Here is an 18,560-nt window from a genome sequence, read left to right on the forward strand (position 1 = left end):
GAGGAACCTGCACTGGCTCCCCGTCGACAAGAGGATCACGTTCCGGCTCCTCACCCACGCACACAAGTCTCTCCACGACCTGGGCCCCAAGTACCTCAACGACCGCCTGACCTTCTGCACGCCCACCCGCCAGCTACGGTCCACCAGCCTCGCCCTCGCAGCCGTACCACGCATTCGAAGAGCCACCGCCGGAGGAAGATCCTTCTCTTACCTGGCTGCCAAGACTTGGAACTCCCTCCCCATCCACCTTCGGCTGACCCAGGACCATCTCGCCTTCAGGAAACAACTCAAGACCTGGCTGTTCGAGCAGTAGCATACCCCTCCCCCGAAGCGCCTTGAGACCCTCCCGGGTGAATAGTGCGCTATACAAATGGCATGATTGATAGATTGATTGATTGATTGCCACACAGCCGACTATCAGATCCCGGGCCAGGGCTGTGCTGCACCACCCTATCTGGGCAGCAGCAGGAAGAAACAACTTTGCTGCCCAATCTAAGCACACTAGGTGCCAAACAGGAGGGTATAATATGCCAGATCAAGAAAATGCCACATAAGGATATAACGGCTTGGCCCAGAGGCAGGTTAGTTACATCCAACATTTCCAAAACAGTGGGTCACAAGCCACTGGTGAGTCGCCAGTAACCCCGGGCAGTGAACTACGCTCCGCTCGCGGAGTCTGCGAAGTAGCGGCAACTTCGCGCTTCGCAGTGAACGCGAAGTTGCCGAATACTTCGCAATCTACAGCATAGCGGATTTGTTTTTCTTCCTTGCGCGCTTAATAGCGTTCTTACCGTGGTTCTGCATTCGCCTTCTCGATTTTCTCTCCCGGTCGCGTGTGCCACGACATTTGGAATCCAGCTGCACAATCCAGCGAGACTGTGGGAACGCGATCACGTCATTTGGACGCGTGATCACGTCATTAGGACGCGCGATCTTCCTTCTGGCGCAATGTGGGCCAGATTGCGTTCCCGAACACGCAGAAACTGCAATCTGGCACAGAATATCTCTCTAGGATGATGAAACCTTCTCGAAAATGATCATTTTGCTCAGGAAAACCCCTCAGATTGTGATTTGGCTGTAGTTTTTTGTGCAAGTAGTCCTCTTTTTTTCAACTCTTTTTTTCAAGAGTAAGGAAGTGCCCCTGAGTCTCCAACTTCCTGTTCCTGTCCACCAGGCTCCTCCCAGTGCTTTGTCCATGTACTGTTCACTTTCATTTGGATTTGGAGCTGGAAGGCTCACTTTTTGTGTATGTCTGCTGCATCATATCATTTGATTGGATTTATTGAGGACTTTTGGATATGAGATTTTCTTTTACAAGTAAGTTGGAGAATTGGTGTACATGTTTGTTTGATTTGGGCTTTTTTTTAACTACAGTTTTCTGGGCTTTTCAATCCTTGTTAAAAATTATTGTTGAGGGAGGCCTGTACTTTCATGAGGGGCCAAGTTGTATTTCTTTGAAATTTTATTTCATCCAGAATGGCCTAGAGGTACCCATGGGTCCAACCATGTTCGTGTGGTGTCTGTTGAATTTCAAGTTTTTAAACATCATGGATGGCATTGGATTCAATAGCAAACTGTGTTTTTTGGAGTGGAATTTCAGTTTTTGTGTGTAATTAAATATTGGCTTTTCAAGTTTTCAGCCAATAGGTAACCCTAGTAGTTCATATAGTTAGTGTAGGCCTGCTTGAGTTCATTGTATTTACTTTCTGTGGGTGGCCTGGCCATGTGGTGGCGGACATTTTGTGTTACCAGCCACTGTGCTTTTGCCATAGGCCTCCAAGCTTGTGGCCTACTCTGCCAGTAGGCCCAGAGGTACTACTCGAGTCATCATGGGTGCATGAAAGTTAATCAACTGTTTTTGTTGTGCTTGTTTAATTTGTAACATCATGTATGGCATGGATGGCTTTGGATTAATTTTCAAAATGTGTTTTTTGGTGTGGAATTTCAGTTTCTGGGTGTGTGTTAAATAATATGGCTTTTTCTTCCAGTAGGTAACCCTAGGAATTCAGCTCGCGTAGTTTTGGTAACTTGTCACAGTGCGACAACGCGACCTTACAGTTTTTGTCTTCTTCGCGCACTCAATCTGCGTGCTCGGGCACGCGATAATGACGTTTTGTACAGTTCGCGCTGCCTAACATGCCGAATTTGCAATCTCGCGAGCAATATGTCTCGAGTTGCATAAAACCTTCTCGAAAATGTTGATTTTGTTCATTTTGCTTAAAAAACCTCCTCAGGTTGTCATTTGGTTGGATTTTTGGGAGCATGGAGTCATTTTTCTACTCATTTATTTTTTAAAAGAGGAAGGAAGTTCCCCAGAGACCTCAACTTCTTGTTCCTGTCCTTTGTATGTACTTTGTTGTTTGAGGGTGGGCTGACCATGTGGGTGGCGGCCATTTTGTGGAGCCAAGCATTGTCCTTTTGCCATAGGCATGTATTGTCTGTCTTCTCTTTCTTTTCATGTTGTTGTGGGTGGCCAGGCCATGTGGTGGCGGCCATTTTGTGTGACCTTCCATCGTGCTTTTGCCATAGGCCTCCAAACTTGTGGTCTATTCTGCCAGTAGGCCTAGAGTCCCAGAGGTAGTCAGCGGGGGTGCTTGATGTAGCTGTGTCTATGTTGTCTATTGAATTTAATATCATTTAGGGCATGGATGGCATTGGATTGAATTCTCAAATGTGGTGTTTGGGGTGTAGTTAACTTTTTGGGTGTGTGTTAAATGCCTTTGTTGTATGTGTTGTTGTTGTGTAACTTTCCAACCATTAAGCCATGGGGATTTTCTTTTTTGCATTAAGCTGTGATGTGTAACAGGCATCCTCCTTTGTCTGGCCATATAGGGATATATAGGCCTGCTTGAGTTTATTGTATGTACTTTCTTGTTGGTGGGCTGACCATGTGGGTGGGGGCCATTTGGTGAAGCCAGGCATTGTGCTTTTCCCATAGGCCTGCTTTGTCTGTTTTTTATTCCTTTCTTATTTTTATTACTTTTCTTATTTTTTGTCAGCGCCTGGCCATGTGATGGCTGCCATTTTGTGGGACCAGCCACTGTATTTTTGCCATAGGACTCCAAGCTTGTGGCCTACTCTGGCAGTAGGCCCAAGGGTACTACTCGAGTCATCATGGGTGCATGAAAGTTTATCAACTGTTTTTGTGGTGTTTGTTTAAATTGTAACATTATGTATGGCATGGATGGCTTTGGGCTGATTTGCAAAATGTTGTTTTTGATGTGGAATTGCATGTTTTGGGTGTGTGTAAATAATATGGCTTTTTCTGCCAGTAGGTAACCCTAGGAATTCAGCTTGCGTAGTTTTGGTAACTTTGCACAGTGCGACAACACAACCTTACAGTTGTTGCCTTCTTCGCACGCTCAATCTGCGTGGACGGGCACGCAATAGCGACGTTTTGTACAGTTCGCGCTGCCGAACACGCCGAATTTGCAATAAAACCTTCTCGAAAATGTTGATTTTGTTCATTTTGCTAAAAAAAACTCCTCAGGTTGTCATTTGGTTGTAGTTTTTGGAGCATGGAGTCATTTTTCAGTTTTTTTTTTAAAGAGGAAGGAAGTTCCTCAGATACCTCAACTTCCTGTTCCTGTCCTTTGTATGTACTTTGTTGTTTGAGGGTGGGCTGACCATGTGGTGGCGGCCATTTTGTGTGACCTTCCACTATGCTTGTCATAGGCCTCCAAACTTGTGGCCTATTCTGCCAGTAGACCTAGAGTCCCAGAGGTAGTCAGCAGGGGTGCTTGGTGTAGCTGTTTCTATGTTGTCTGTTGAATTTAATATCATTTAGGGCATGGATGGCATTGGATTGAATTCCCAAATGTGGTGTTTGGGGTGTAGTTAACTTTTTGGGTGTGTATTAAATGCCTTTGTTGTATGTGTTGTTGTTGTGTAACTTTCCAACCTTTTAGCCGTGGGGATTTTCTTTTTTGCATTAAACTGTGATGTGTAACATGCATCCTCCTTTGTCTGGCCATATAGGGATATATAGGCCTGCTTGAGTTTATTGTTTTCTGTGCTTTACCCATGTGCCTGTGATGAGTGACCATGTGGCTGGGAGCCGTGGTGGTGGTAGTAGTAGTGTGCTGGTTCTGTTTTTGCCACATAGGCCTGTGTGTCTTTCTATTGTTCCTGTTGGCTTACAGTTTACATCCCCATTGCTCTCTGCTGCAGGTCACTGATGCTGCATCCATCCGACATGATGCACAAATTAAGGATAAACACGTTCCACTTCCACTACATTTGTATTTTAGTTCTTTGCTATTTACTCTTACTGAGTGTACTAACACTACTAGTAATTAAAATTAAAGCTCAACAAATTCCACATTTGACTGATGTTCTTCTGCCTTCTTTGCTTGTAGGTGCACAAAAGACTGAGGAGGAGGTGTCTGTCATCATTCATCGCCCATTGTACTGCCAGACGGATGTCCTTCTGTTGTACGTAACATGTGGTGTGACCTGACCAGACATCTCTGCAACTTGTGCAACTGAGTGCTGCTGCTGACATCTGAAGAAGATGGGCCCATAGAAAGCAGGTACCAGGTCCTCCGAGACCAAGAACGTTGCTGAGAAGAAGAAGGAAGAACAGAAGAAGGAAGTGACACTTAAGTCTGGTGTTGACCCCAAAACCTTTTTGGGGAAAATAAAAAGTACGCCTGCCACAGCGGTGTCCGGGATGCAAGCTGGGGCCAGCACCTCCGCATCAGTGGGCCCAACCCACCAACTCAGGCCCAAGCAGATGAGTGTGGAAGAGGTAGCCAACCTAATGGTGGAAAGCAGTGATGCTGAGCCTGACCTAAATTTATTGCTATCTCAAAGTAGTACACAATCAACGCATGAGGGAACACAGTAGATAAAAGGTGAACAACAACCACCGCCCGCAAAAGTAGTTATTGAACAACAACCACAACCACCGCCCGCAATAGTAGTTGTTCAACAACAACAACCACACCACCGCCCGCAATAGTAGTTGTTGTTCCTCCTGAAGTAGGGGCAGTTCAGGAAATTGAGCCTCATGCAGAGCAAGAAGAAGAGGAAGCCACTCATGCAGGAGATCTATTGTCTTCCAAATCCCCACCAAGGAAAAGGAGGGTTAGCCCATCAAGTTCTTCGCCAAGCATCCCTTCTGATGATCTAGATATCACTTGGGAGCCACAACAATCTGAGCCAGAGAGGGAGAGACATCCCAAGACCAGGCTAGGGAAAAGGAAGGTTCCAGAAAGTCTTACACTTATGGAGGTCGATGTAGAACAGCAGGATAATGATGATGATGAGTCTGACCCAAGAATCACAAGCATCACTCCTGGCCCCGAGGACATGGAGACCAACATTTTCACCCTATCCTGAATGGCTGTGACTAGTAGGGATGTAGCACGCATACCTCCAACACAGGCAACACCAACACGACCTCCAGCTTCCATTTTTACATTAGCAGCGTCCTGCATCCAGCACAAGCACCACCTCAGCAGAAGTAGGTAGTGGTACTACTGCGCAGCCACATAGTCAAATTCAACACACACCCTCCAGTTCATCCGGCATTGGAAGTGGCACCTCTAGCAGGAGACAAAAGTTAAGCTCCCCAGTGTGGGACTTCTTTATGGTTAGCGCAAAGGAGGACAACATTGCTATATGCTCCATTTGTCATTCCTCTGTTAGTCGTGGTAAGCTTGGTACTAACTATGGTACATGTGAGGCCAAATGACGCATTTGAAAAAACACCACGCAATCAAGTGGGAGGACCACCTTCGTAGCATAAAAACTGGAACCATTGATGTTGGTGGGGATAAACTACTACAAGGTCCACTCACGGTCGAAAAGGAAGAAGAAGAGGCAGACATTCTATCTGGTAGTGGTACACAAAGAACCCCTGTCCCCAGCACTGCAGTGGTACAGCCCACATCCTCTGCATCAGCAACATCTCAGTGGCACAAGAGTAAGAGTCAGCCGGAGACACCAAGGAGTACTGCTGTGAAGTCTGTGATGCAAAGTGCTGCGACGAGCATAACCGAAAGAAATACCAAGCAGCGTACCATTCTTAGCATGTTTAGGCAGGAGGGAAAGTACGAACGCAACCACCCAATAGCACGTTTGTACAATGCTAAGCTTGCTAAAATGTTAGCACTGGACCTTCTCCCTTTTTCTTTTGTTGAAGGGGTGGGTTTTCTGGAATTTGTGACAACCATCTGCCCAAAATGGAACGTTCCCAGCCGCTACTATTTTGCCAGAGTTGCTGTTCCAGCACTATATCACGAAGTGCTGGAATTGCTTGGAAAAGCCTTACATCAAAGTGCTGTTCATAGTATCCACCTGACAACAGACATGTGGACCAGTTGCCAAGCCCCTGATTACATGTGCATCACTGTACACTGGATCTCTTTTTCAGGTGTTAGAGACAAGCTATCTGCAAGCGTTGACACTGTTGAGATTTTTAATGAGACTCGCAGACATGCAACTGTAGCCATGTTTGCTATGGAGAAATCTCATACTGCAGCAAACATTTTGGTTGAGTTTAACAACAAGGTCTTTGAATGGCTGCGACAAAGAGGGCTTAACATTGGTTTTGTTGCCACGGACAATGGCAGTAATGTGGTTTAGGCCATGAAAGATGGTGGCTATTTCAGGGTCCTGTGTTTGGCACACTGCATTAACATTGTTGTTCAAGACTTTCTGAAAAATTAAAGCAAAGGCAGCAACTTACTGACCACCTGCAGAAGAATATGCACACATTTCAACCATTCTTGTAAAGCCCGGAAGCAGCTATAGGTCATTCAACGTGAGCATAAAATGCCAGTCAAAGCACTCATCCAGGAGGTCCCAACACATTGGAACTCAACTTATTACATGCTTGATCGTCTGTCTGAGCAGTACATACTACTTAATGCTTATGTCGTGACAAGAAGATTAGGGGATCCTACTGTGAAAGCCATGACCGCTGAGATGTGGCAATGGGACCTCATTAAATGCCTGACAGAGATGCTACTTCCTTTTGAGGTCTTCACACGTGCAGTCAGCAGGGAGGACTGTACTATGGGCCAAGCTATCCCATTGTTGTTCATGCTAGAGCAAGAGCTGAAGGAGGTGTCTGAAACATACGAAGATGTGGAAGAAAAAGTAGATGCATGTTATTTGGCAAACGCCTTAGCCGCCTGCTTATCTGACAATACAAGGATTCAAAATAAGATTGTGTCACATCGACATTACTTTACTGCCACAATTTTGGATCCACGGTACAAATTATTTCTGAACAGTAATGCAGTAATTCCTTTTTCAGAAGGGGATGTTGCCAAGTACAAAACTTTAGTAGCTGAGGAAGCCACTGATTTTGAAAACAAACAGCTCTCAATTAGAGGCCTGCCAGTGCCAGCCCAGGACAGAGCAAGTACTACAGGGCATCCTCCAGAGTCAAGTTCTTCTTCAGAGCATGGGAGCAGTGCGTTTGCTTCCCAGCAGTCACCAATACTACCAATAACATCAACAACAGCACCAACAGGATCTGATTCATCAGACAAAACAAAAAAAAATCCCTGCTTGGTTTCTACAGAAAGGGATGGGTAAGTCCGTTGCTGTCGCAAAGTCAAAAGAGGCCAAGCAAATCGGAGCACCACTGAACATTGAGCGGATGGTCCAGGCCTATCTGGATGACACAACAGAGGTGTTCATGGAGCAAACCCCATTGGTGTATTGGTATGGGAAATGAAGCCAATGACAAGTGCTCAGCAGGCTGGCGATAAAGTATCTGGCTTGCCCTGTCGCATGTGTCTCTTCTGAGCGTGTTTTCAGTGCTGCTGGTGCCATTGTAACTGTGAAAAGGACCAGTCTCTCGCCCAAAAGCGTGGAGAGGTTAACCATGATCAAAATGAATCAGCACTTCATACCACCGGACTACAAAATACCAGAAACACAGCAGGAAGAGGAGAGCGACTCCGAAGACATAAGTAGTGGGTTACATGACCTGCTACTGTCCGAACCACCAGGGTTTGAGGACGAGCTCCTCTTCCCTGACAACTAGGCATTCAAATTGTTACTTTCTCCCTCCCTTTATTTGTGTGTATATCTGTTTTTCTTGTTTAAATCAAACCACAACAAATCCATCACCACCGTCTTTTATTTTTATTTACCTATTGGAGTTGCACGTCTGTCCATTTAACTATCCACTCCACTCCTCAGAGTCCTGCTCCATCTTCCTGACTCGCCCTAAATACATTTCCATTTTGCCAGGCATTGGATGGAGATGGAAAATAGTACAATAATGTAGCCTCTAACAGTCCCTCCATAACAAGTGCAACGTACGTGACTATAGCCATCTTCTGTTTTGTTTCCAATCCGAAACTCATCACTGTCTTAAGGCTACCACCTCTGTCTGCAGGCATACACAACTCTTCACTGTCAGAACTTGAGCAGGCATCCAAAACTAAAGTAAACTCTTCATCACTTTCAGAAGGCTCGGCATCTCTGATCTGACAGCCAAAGAGAAGAGCAAGACAGGTATATGGAATGAATGATCCCATGCATTGCATTGGATGCTTGCTGACTCTGAGCAAATGTGCATGAAGTAGAACTATACTAGTAGTTTAAATAATAACAAAGTACTTGTGACTCAAGTGATAGTCAATGTTTCCATGTTGTTTAATAATATTAGCCAATTCTACTCCTACTACTGCAGGAGCAGTCTAGACTTACTTAATCAGAGTCACTCACAGACTGAGTTGCTGTTGGTCTGTTGGTCTGTTGGACAACACGTACACGTACCACACCTGATGATGATGATGATGACCATACTATCTTTGCATGCAGTCAGTCAGTTGGATCTGTGATGGTTGATGGAATACGTTTCAGGAAGTGGAATAAAAGGTAAACACAACCAATCAACAAGAACCACAGCAGACCTTGGCTACATGTCTGTGCAGTGGTGGAGTCGAATAGTGGTATGATGACTGACAGTGGCGCATTGATTTAGTCACATGCCTTTTGTCTGGCTCTGTCAAAAATTAAGGTAAATGGAGTTTGGGTCACAGACTCACAGGTGGCCCGGTGCCGTGGGCCTCTTCTGTGCTGGCTCCGATCTTGTTGTTCTTCTAGATTAATGCTGTGTAACTAGTAGAGTAGACATAATGTATCCAAGCCGCCTCAGTCTGAAAGTCTTCTCGCTCAAAAGTCTTGTCTTTTTGCACTACACCGTAATGGATTTTTATTTTTTCGTTCATTTATTTTTTAATACCCCTTATGTTTTTCCATCATAACTTACAGGCCGGCCTTTTAACCCAGTGCTATTATACTTGGAGCAACAACTCACACTTACCTTGCCAAACCTCATCAGCCAGCAAGTGGCACCCAAGAATGATGTTCAGAGTGTCCATGGAAGGGAAGACCAAGATAAATGACGAGATACAACAACACATTTGAACCTGGATAATACAGTAACTTTAGTATCATTTTCGTATTTTTAATAATTTGATTCCTTTTTTCTCTTCATTCATTTTACGACTGTGTGACTTTGTAATTGCTCCCTAAAACAAATTTTTGATTTTCTTTACTACCTTTCAGCCCGGTACAGCAGGTAATTAGTGTTTCTCTGAGGGCATACAGCCACGGCAAATGTCATATATATTAAATACGTCCTTGTACTGTCGAATTGTGTAGTAGTAGTTAAGTACTACTACACAGTACATTTGCCATGGCTGTATGCCCTCAGAGAAATTAGGGTTTCTCTGAGGGCATACAGCCAAGGCAAATGTCATAGATATTAAATACGTCCTTGTACTGTCGAATTGTGTAGTAGTAGTTCTCTTCCAGGGGATCCTCATCAATAGTCATAAGCATTAGAATATTCCCGCCCATGCGCGGGACCCCGGAAACAATATATTATATGTGCCCCACATATATATAGACATATATATATAAATATATATATATATATAAAAATAAGCAATTGCAGCCAAATAAAACAATAGAGCTGGAATATGCCGTGAAGAATTTCCACCATACAGTGTATTTTGCATTAGAAACATGAGAAACAACACCAATGCTTGTTTAGAAACTGTTTTAATGCTTAGAAAACAGTAGAAATTCTCATAACACACTGTAAGCATATACAGCTCCCAGGCTGCATTGCAAAATCCCAGTCTAAAAAGACTGAAAAGCTAACCTGTAGCTGAATTTACTAAAACTGACGCTGTGCCTTTAAGGCACCTCTGCCCCTAGCTTCCCATCATGCCTCAGGGGTTACAGTTAGGTCAGTTGTTCTTTCCGGCTCCTTCAGGAAGGACCCTGGATAACACAGCTCCACACTTTTCTGCCTTTTTCAGTCAGAAAATCTTCTATAGAACAATTGTTGGACTTTGGCCCTTAGGGCAGGTTCACCCCTAGACTTTTTGCTTGAAATGGTGACCTGGAGATGGTGATTTTTGGATTCTGCGCACGTTCACTGTGTCCCAGTGGAAAGTGCGTGCGCACTCTGAGTGCATGTGCTGAGCTAGGCCTGCCCGCCCATAGGAATGCATGGGGAATGTATGTGTCCCTGGTAGTTCCTGATGCGTGGGGTGTACAGGCTTGAGTCTGGTATGTGTGAACTCGTGAGAGTGAATGCTGCGAGATGGTGTATGCAGCATGTATGTGTCTAGTAGCGAAGCACCATTTCTAGACATGGCTGTACGTGTGCTGTGAGGGTGCTGGCGTGTGATTGGCTGGAGCTGGCTGGCATGCCAGGCTCCAGGAAGTCTGGATGGGTCTGCCCGGTGGTGAGTGTGAGATTAGCATGAGTGATGTGTGGGAGGAGTGTACCTGTGTCCTGGATGGGCTGGGTTTTCCCCACACAATGCTGGCTCCGCCCCCCTGTGGTGTGTCTAATGACCCAAGCCCTGCCAGTGAATAGAGAGGGTGGTTGAGGTAAACAGAGTACTCAAGAACCAGCTGCGACTGGTTCCGCCCCCACTCTGCACCCTTGAACAAAGGAATGCACTGTATAAAAATGGGGCTGTGTCCCCACTGAAGTTGTTCTCTTCCAGGATCCTGAGGGGGCTGTTGCTGCTGCTGCTGGGCCAGAGGACCGCCACTTGGGGTGTCTCCCTGCCTGGAGACCCAGTGTGCTGGCTCTGGGCCCAGCCTTGCCCCCCCTACAAGGAACTTTCCCTGTGATCCTGCCCTGCTGAGGGCACCTGGAAGCGCTGGGATTATTGCTAGCGCTAGGAGCGCTGAGGATTTCCCTCCGAGCGCCTGGGAGCGCTTCCCTTGATTTGCGGCGCTAGATTTGCCCCCTAGCGCTGAGAGCGCGCCCTATTTCCTGCAAGCGCCTCGGGGCGCTTTTATTGTTTCAGCCGGTGCCCACCCGGCATTGCCCCGGTGATTTGCTGCTATTTTTAAACTCAAGGGAGCCCTCGGTTTATTGAGCCCCCGCCTAGAAGTGCCGGAGACGGGCCGCCGCGCTGCCCGTGATGACCCGGAAGTGCTCCTGCCGGCCGGCCAATCCGAGCGCGGCCCGGCAGAAGTCCCGCCCCCACAGCCGCGACCCGGAAGTCAGGCAGGCCGGGGGCAGGACAGAGAAGCAACCGGAAGCAGACGGGAGGCCACCCCGCGCTCCGGTGAGGGCGGAAGCCGGCGTCTTTTCTTGTCTCCCCTCCCAGGCTCCCTAAGCGAGGGAGAGCCCAGGAGAGGGAGGGAGAAGTGTGGAGGGAGCCCCCGAGGAGCGGGAGCTCCCGTGCAGAGCCGCCCGAAGCAGAGGAGCTGCAGCCGCCAGAGACCGGTGAGTGCCCGCCCCTCCCCTTCGGAGCGCGTCCCTTGTGCTAAGAGGCCCGGGTGGGCCTCAAGTGATTCCCGAGTCCCCAGGAGGGGGACTCCAACGAAGCCTGAGAGAGGCTCCAACGAGCGGGAGCTTTTCTGTGAGCCCGAGAGGCTCTGGGGCATTTCCTTGTGTCCTGAGTCCCCCGTGAGGGACTCCCAGACCCCGCAGTTGATACAGAGCCAGGAGAGGCTCCAGGTGCCCCAATTGTGCTTCGAGTCCCCAGGAGGGGGACTCCAACGGTGGCCATTGTTGCTTAAGAGTCCAGAGAGGCTCTATGGGGGCAGTTTGATTTACTTGTAGCCCAGAGAGGCTCGAGGCGCCAGATTGTTTTGCGAGCCAGAGAGGCTCAGGGGGCACTTATTTCACGAGCCCAGAGAGGCTCAGGAGACAGTCAATTGGGCAGAGCCTAGAGAGGCTCCCACATTGGCCCCATCCTCATCTCCAGCTGCCCAGCACTTCGTGGGCAGCTGCCACGTTTAGGACCCTGGACATTGGACACAGGGCGTCCTAGCCCTAGAAAGGCCAGAGGGCCTAGGGACAGTCACAGGTGGTGACTTACGTGAGTTTGGTGCAATTGTACTTTCTATGCACCTCTGAATGTATTTTTTATGCGTCATGTGCCTTTACACCTCTGAATGAATGTTATGCATTGCATCATGTGTTTTCCTCTTACACCCCTACAGGTATTGTAATACATAGGTGGTTGTTTTCTCCCTAGTGCAGGTGGTGCTGGTGAGATCCTGGTTACCAGTGATTACTGGTTGTGTGCTATTTTGGTGCTAAAGATTTTACATGCAAAAGTGCTATTTCTGAAAGTGCTACTTCTGATTCCTGACAGTGGTCCAGGTGGCCCTGTCTTGTAAATAATCCCCTGTAAATTCTGCCCGTGCCTCTGGCACATTGTAAAGTGTGTGTTTTATCTAATGTGTTTTGGTGTAATACAAAGGCTATTTTTATATAACCTTGTGTGGAGTTTCCTTTGTGGTGGGCCTTTGGTTGTTGTTGCTGGGGTGCGTGCGCAAATACTTAGCCTACATCGCCTCCAAGTTTAGCCTTGCTGCTCGCGCCACGTTACCTAGAGGGTGAGTAGGGGTTATCTTGGCGTGTAACTCCCTTGCCCTGACTTGGGAGTGGTGGTCTCTGACTGACTTTGGCGGAAGCCCTGGCCAGCCGGGGATCCCATTTCCAACATTGGCGGCAAGCGGTGAGGATAAGGATTTGTGTTTGCCTTGTACCTTAGTAGCAGCTGGCTGCACCACAAAACTCTACATTTTAGATGACCACATTTTAGGGGATTGTTTTTGAAATTCCATTGTTTCTTCTCCTGAAGAGTGTCATTTGATTGTGTTCAGTACATTTGTCCCCCGCCCTGCTTCCAGAGTTTGGTACCTGTGTCGCTTTTGGTCAGGTTGAGAAGTCAGGGGTGGTAGAAACTGCCTTACCGATCCGAGGGGAGGGTGTGTGTGGATGAATGGTGTGTTTTCCTGGACGCATGAGTATGAGTTCTCTTTGATAAGGAGAGTGTGAAAGTTTTGGAATTGTGTACTCTTACTTCAGATTGTTAAGTCCCCTGTGTTGCACGTGTCTGTAAGCATCTTGCCAAGATGGAGTCTGCTTTTAATGTCTGGGGTCTGTTTTTGCATGAACTAAGAGAGTTTTGCGAAGAGAGAGACATTGCAGTGAATGAGTCAGACACCCAGTCCCAACTTAGGGGTAACCTAATCCAATGGCAGAAGGAGGACTGGGAGCGTGAGCACAGTGAGGAGAGGGCCCGGGTCTCACACCATGAGGGTGGTGGGTCAGAGGGGAGCCCTGAAGAGTCTGAGGAGGAGGAAGAAAATGATAGCACAGGGACGCCAGCAGATAGTGAGGACCCCATAGATAGGGAGTCCCTTGCTGGGTCCAGCGTAGGAGGCAGCGCCTCATCCCTTTACCTGTCCCCAGAGGAGCTGGAAGATAGGAGGAGAGAAAGGGAGCACCAGCTGGCTTTAGAAAAGCTCAGGTTGGAGCATGCCAAGGCTATGGCACAGCTGGGCGTTAGAAAGCAACAGCTAGAGACCGAGAGGGTCTTAGCGCAGGAAAGGATAGAGGAGGCTGAGAGGGCCGCCACCAGAGGCAAAGTAGCTCTGGAGGGTAGACTATCCCCTGCGCGCAGTGTTGAGTTTCTGGATCCCCCAGGGAGGGTTGAGTCCAGTGGTGGCAGCTATTTAGATTTCAGTGTAGGAAATCCCAGTCCCAGTTCCCCCAGTCTGGAACCTGTTTCCCAAGAGGAGGAGAACAGGTTGAAGTTCAGGAACCATAGGAAACCGCCTCACCAGAAGTGGGGGTATTTTGTGGATGACTGTTCTGATGCAATGGAGGATTGGCTGGCGGCTAACCCGGACGATGAGAGGGACGGAGTAGTGAATATGTTCCTCAAAGAGCAGTTGCTCAGTGTTGTGTGTCCAGAGTTGCGCCAGCACCTGCTGAAGTTGAAATGTTTTTGTCCTTGGGACCTTGCAGAGGAAGCAGACCGCTGGGAAGGTACCAGGGGTTCTGTAGAGTCATTAGGGAGTGACTCCAAAAGTAGTGGGTCAGGGATCTTCCAGCCCAGCGTGGTGGAAGAGGCTCAGTGTAGCCCAGCTAGGTCCCTGGTTAGTGAGAAGGGTGTAGGGGCTGACTGCCTGGCTCAGTGGAGCAGGAGTCAGTGGGTGGCTGAGAGCCCCCAGAGGCCCGAAGCCCTGTCTCAGAACCTGGGTGGTTTCTTGAGGGAACACCAGGTTGGGGACCTAGGCTGTCCTGTTAACCCAGTTGAGGAGGATCTCCTAGTGAGTAGAGGACCTGGAGCGTCTGTAACCAGAGCTCCTGTGGTTCTAGAGTCTGGCAGTACCGCTCCGGTAGGGAGGGTACAGGAGTCCAGAGTGAGGAGTGATTGGGGGAGTTCCCCAGTGGAAGGACCAGTGGGTCAGGGACTACCCAGTTAGGCTAGGTTCCCGTGTAGTGACCATGGTAACACCACTTCTGGTCTGGGGGATCGTCACGCACTGTCAGGTGGACAGAGGGCGGGAGATCTGCGCCAGACAGACAGTCACACGACAGATGTGTCATTTGTTAGCCTCAGGGGGATTGTGTGTGAATCCCCAGAAGTCCTGGAGTGCCAGGCAATTGTTCCACCGAAGGTTTTAGACCAGAGGTTGGAAGGCCAGGTTCAGGATCAGCCTGACCTGAAGGGTAGGACGACTGTAACCAGTGTCCTGACCGGTTCTTCTTCCAGAGGAACTTCTCCAGGTGGGAGAGGGCAGACCTCTGGAAGGGGGTGCAGAGGGTGGGAGAGCCCACCTCTGACCCCGGTGCAACCTGAGTGGATAAGCCCTGGGTTGGAATGGCGTTCTAGGTGTACCCCTCGCCGGAGGAGGAGGAACCCTAGGAGAAGAGGTAAGGGGAGGAGAGCCTTCCCTGAGACTCCTGGTCCGCCTGAGGTTGTAGGCCTTAGGCTGGAGAACCAGTGGCAGTCTAGTCCTGTCTTGCAGACAGGAAGAGTGGAGAATGGCTCCTATGTGCCAGGGGTTACTACCCCCCGCTCTGCGAATTGGCATTGACCAGTGGCACCTGGGTGGCCCAGGGCCTGGTCCTGGCCGCGGACAACTTGGGAGTACCAGTGGGGTAGCCCAGTTGGTCCAGACAGTGTGTTTAGAAGGAATCCCATGGGTTCACCGTGGCGTAGAACAGGAAGGTGTCCCTGCAGTTGCGGGCCTGCGTCCGTGTTCTATCGCCCCAAGCAGGGAAGTCCATCACGGTGGTGATTGGTCTCCCCTGCGTTTTGGCTGGAAGGGGGTTATGTTGGACTTTGGCCCTTAGGGCAGGTTCACCCCTAGACTTTTTGCTTGAAATGGTGACCTGGAGATGGTGATTTTTGGATTCTGCGCACTTTCACTGTGTCCCAGTGGAAAGTGCGTGCGCACTCTGAGTGCATGTGCTGAGCTAGGCCTGCCCGCCCATAGGAATGCATGGGGAATGTATGTGTCCCTGGTAGTTCCTGATGCGTGGGGTGTACAGGCTTGAGTCTGGTATGTGTGAACTCGTGAGAGTGAATGCTGCGAGATGGTGTATGCAGCATGTATGAGTCTAGTAGCGAAGCGCCATTTCTAGACATGGCTGTACGTGTGCTGTGAGGGTGCTGGCGTGTGATTGGCTGGAGCTGGCTGGCATGCCAGGCTCCAGGAAGTCTGGATGGGTCTGCCCGGTGGTGAGTGTGAGATTAGCATGAGTGATGTGTGGGAGGAGTGTACCTGTGTCCTGGATGGGCTGGGTTTTCCCCACACAATGCTGGCTCCGCCCCCCTGTGGTGTGTCTAATGACCCAAGCCCTGCCAGTGAATAGAGAGGGTGGTTGAGGTAAACAGAGTACTCAAGAACCAGCTGCGACTGGTTCCGCCCCCACTCTGCACCCTTGAACAAAGGAATGCACTGTATTAAAATGGGGCTGTGTCCCCACTGAAGTTGTTCTCTTCCAGGATCCTGAGGGGGCTGTTGCTGCTGCTGCTGGGCCAGAGGACCGCCACTTGGGGTGTCTCCCTGCCTGGAGACCCAGTGTGCTGGCTCTGGGCCCAGCCTTGCCCCCCCTACAAGGAACTTTCCCTGTGATCCTGCCCTGCTGAGGGCACCTGGAAGCGCTGGGATTATTGCTAGCGCTAGGAGCGCTGAGGATTTCCCTCCGAGCGCCTGGGAGCGCTTCCCTTGATTTGCGGCGCTAGATTTGCCCCCTAGCGCTGAGAGCGCGCCCTATTTCCTGCAAGCGCCTCGGGGCGCTTTTATTGTTTCAGCCGGTGCCCACCCGGCATTGCCCCGGTGATTTGCTGCTATTTTTAAACTCGAGGGAGCCCTCGGTTTATTGAGCCCCCGCCTAGAAGTGCCGGAGACGGGCCGCCGCGCTGCCCGCGACGACCCGGAAGTGCTCCTGCCGGCCGGCCAATCCGAGCGCGGCCCGGCAGAAGTCCCGCCCCCACAGCCGCGACCCGGAAGTCAGGCAGGCCGGGGGCAGGACAGAGAAGCAACCGGAAGCGGACGGGAGGCCACCCCGCGCTCCGGTGAGGGCGGAAGCCGGCGTCTTTTCTTGTCTCCCCTCCCAGGCTCCCTAAGCGAGGGAGAGCCCAGGAGAGGGAGGGAGAAGTGTGGAGGGAGCCCCCGAGGAGCGGGAGCTCCCGTGCAGAGCCGCCCGAAGCAGAGGAGCTGCAGCCGCCAGAGACCGGTGAGTGCCCGCCCCTCCCCTTCGGAGCGCGTCCCTTGTGCTAAGAGGCCCGGGTGGGCCTCAAGTGATTCCCGAGTCCCCAGGAGGGGGACTCCAACGAAGCCTGAGAGAGGCTCCAACGAGCGGGAGCTTTTCTGTGAGCCCGAGAGGCTCTGGGGCATTTCCTTGTGTCCTGAGTCCCCCGTGAGGGACTCCCAGACCCCGCAGTTGATACAGAGCCAGGAGAGGCTCCAGGTGCCCCAATTGTGCTTCGAGTCCCCAGGAGGGGGACTCCAACGGCGGCCATTGTTGCTTAAGAGTCCAGAGAGGCTCTATGGGGGCAGTTTGATTTACTTGTAGCCCAGAGAGGCTCGAGGCGCCAGATTGTTTTGCGAGCCAGAGAGGCTCAGGGGGCACTTATTTCACGAGCCCAGAGAGGCTCAGGAGACAGTCAATTGGGCAGAGCCTAGAGAGGCTCCCACATTGGCCCCATCCTCATCTCCAGCTGCCCAGCACTTCGTGGGCAGCTGCCACGTTTAGGACCCTGGACATTGGACACAGGGCGTCCTAGCCCTAGAAAGGCCAGAGGGCCTAGGGACAGTCACAGGTGGTGACTTACGTGAGTTTGGTGCAATTGTACTTTCTATGCACCTCTGAATGTATTTTTTATGCGTCATGTGCCTTTACACCTCTGAATGAATGTTATGCATTGCATCATGTGTTTTCCTCTTACACCCCTACAGGTATTGTAATACATAGGTGGTTGTTTTCTCCCTAGTGCAGGTGGTGCTGGTGAGATCCTGGTTACCAGTGATTACTGGTTGTGTGCTATTTTGGTGCTAAAGATTTTACATGCAAAAGTGCTATTTCTGAAAGTGCTACTTCTGATTCCTGACAGTGGTCCAGGTGGCCCTGTCTTGTAAATAATCCCCTGTAAATTCGGCCCGTGCCTCTGGCACATTGTAAAGTGTGTGTTTTATCTAATGTGTTTTGGTGTAATACAAAGGCTATTTTTATATAACCTTGTGTGGAGTTTCCTTTGTGGTGGGCCTTTGGTTGTTGTTGCTGGGGTGCGTGCGCAAATACTTAGCCTACATCGCCTCCAAGTTTAGCCTTGCTGCTCGCGCCACGTTACCTAGAGGGTGAGTAGGGGTTATCTTGGCGTGTAACTCCCTTGCCCTGACTTGGGAGTGGTGGTCTCTGACTGACTTTGGCGGAAGCCCTGGCCAGCCGGGGATCCCATTTCCAACAACAATTTTTTGATTTACTTTGACTTTTAACATCAGGGTCAAGTAAATAGCTGCTTAGCAGTCGATTTTTTGTGAGGTTTTCCTGTCAGGATGCCCTCATTATTTGATGATTGCCCTGCTTGTGGCCACAAGAAGGCAAGAACCGACTCTCATGAGGTCTGTATTTTATGTTTGCCAGAGGATCATGATCCTAAAGACTGTTCACATTGTAAAAATCTGTCTGACAGGACTCTTAAAGACAGAGAGAGGAACAGGCTCTTTGGTCTGGCCCAGAGATCCATGAGAGGAAGATCTACAGAGAGGAAGAGTTCAAAGAGACCCAGAACTCCCTC

Source organism: Lissotriton helveticus, chromosome 7 (genome assembly GCF_964261635.1).
Source record: "Lissotriton helveticus chromosome 7, aLisHel1.1, whole genome shotgun sequence".
NCBI classification, from domain to species: Eukaryota; Metazoa; Chordata; class Amphibia; order Caudata; family Salamandridae; genus Lissotriton; species Lissotriton helveticus.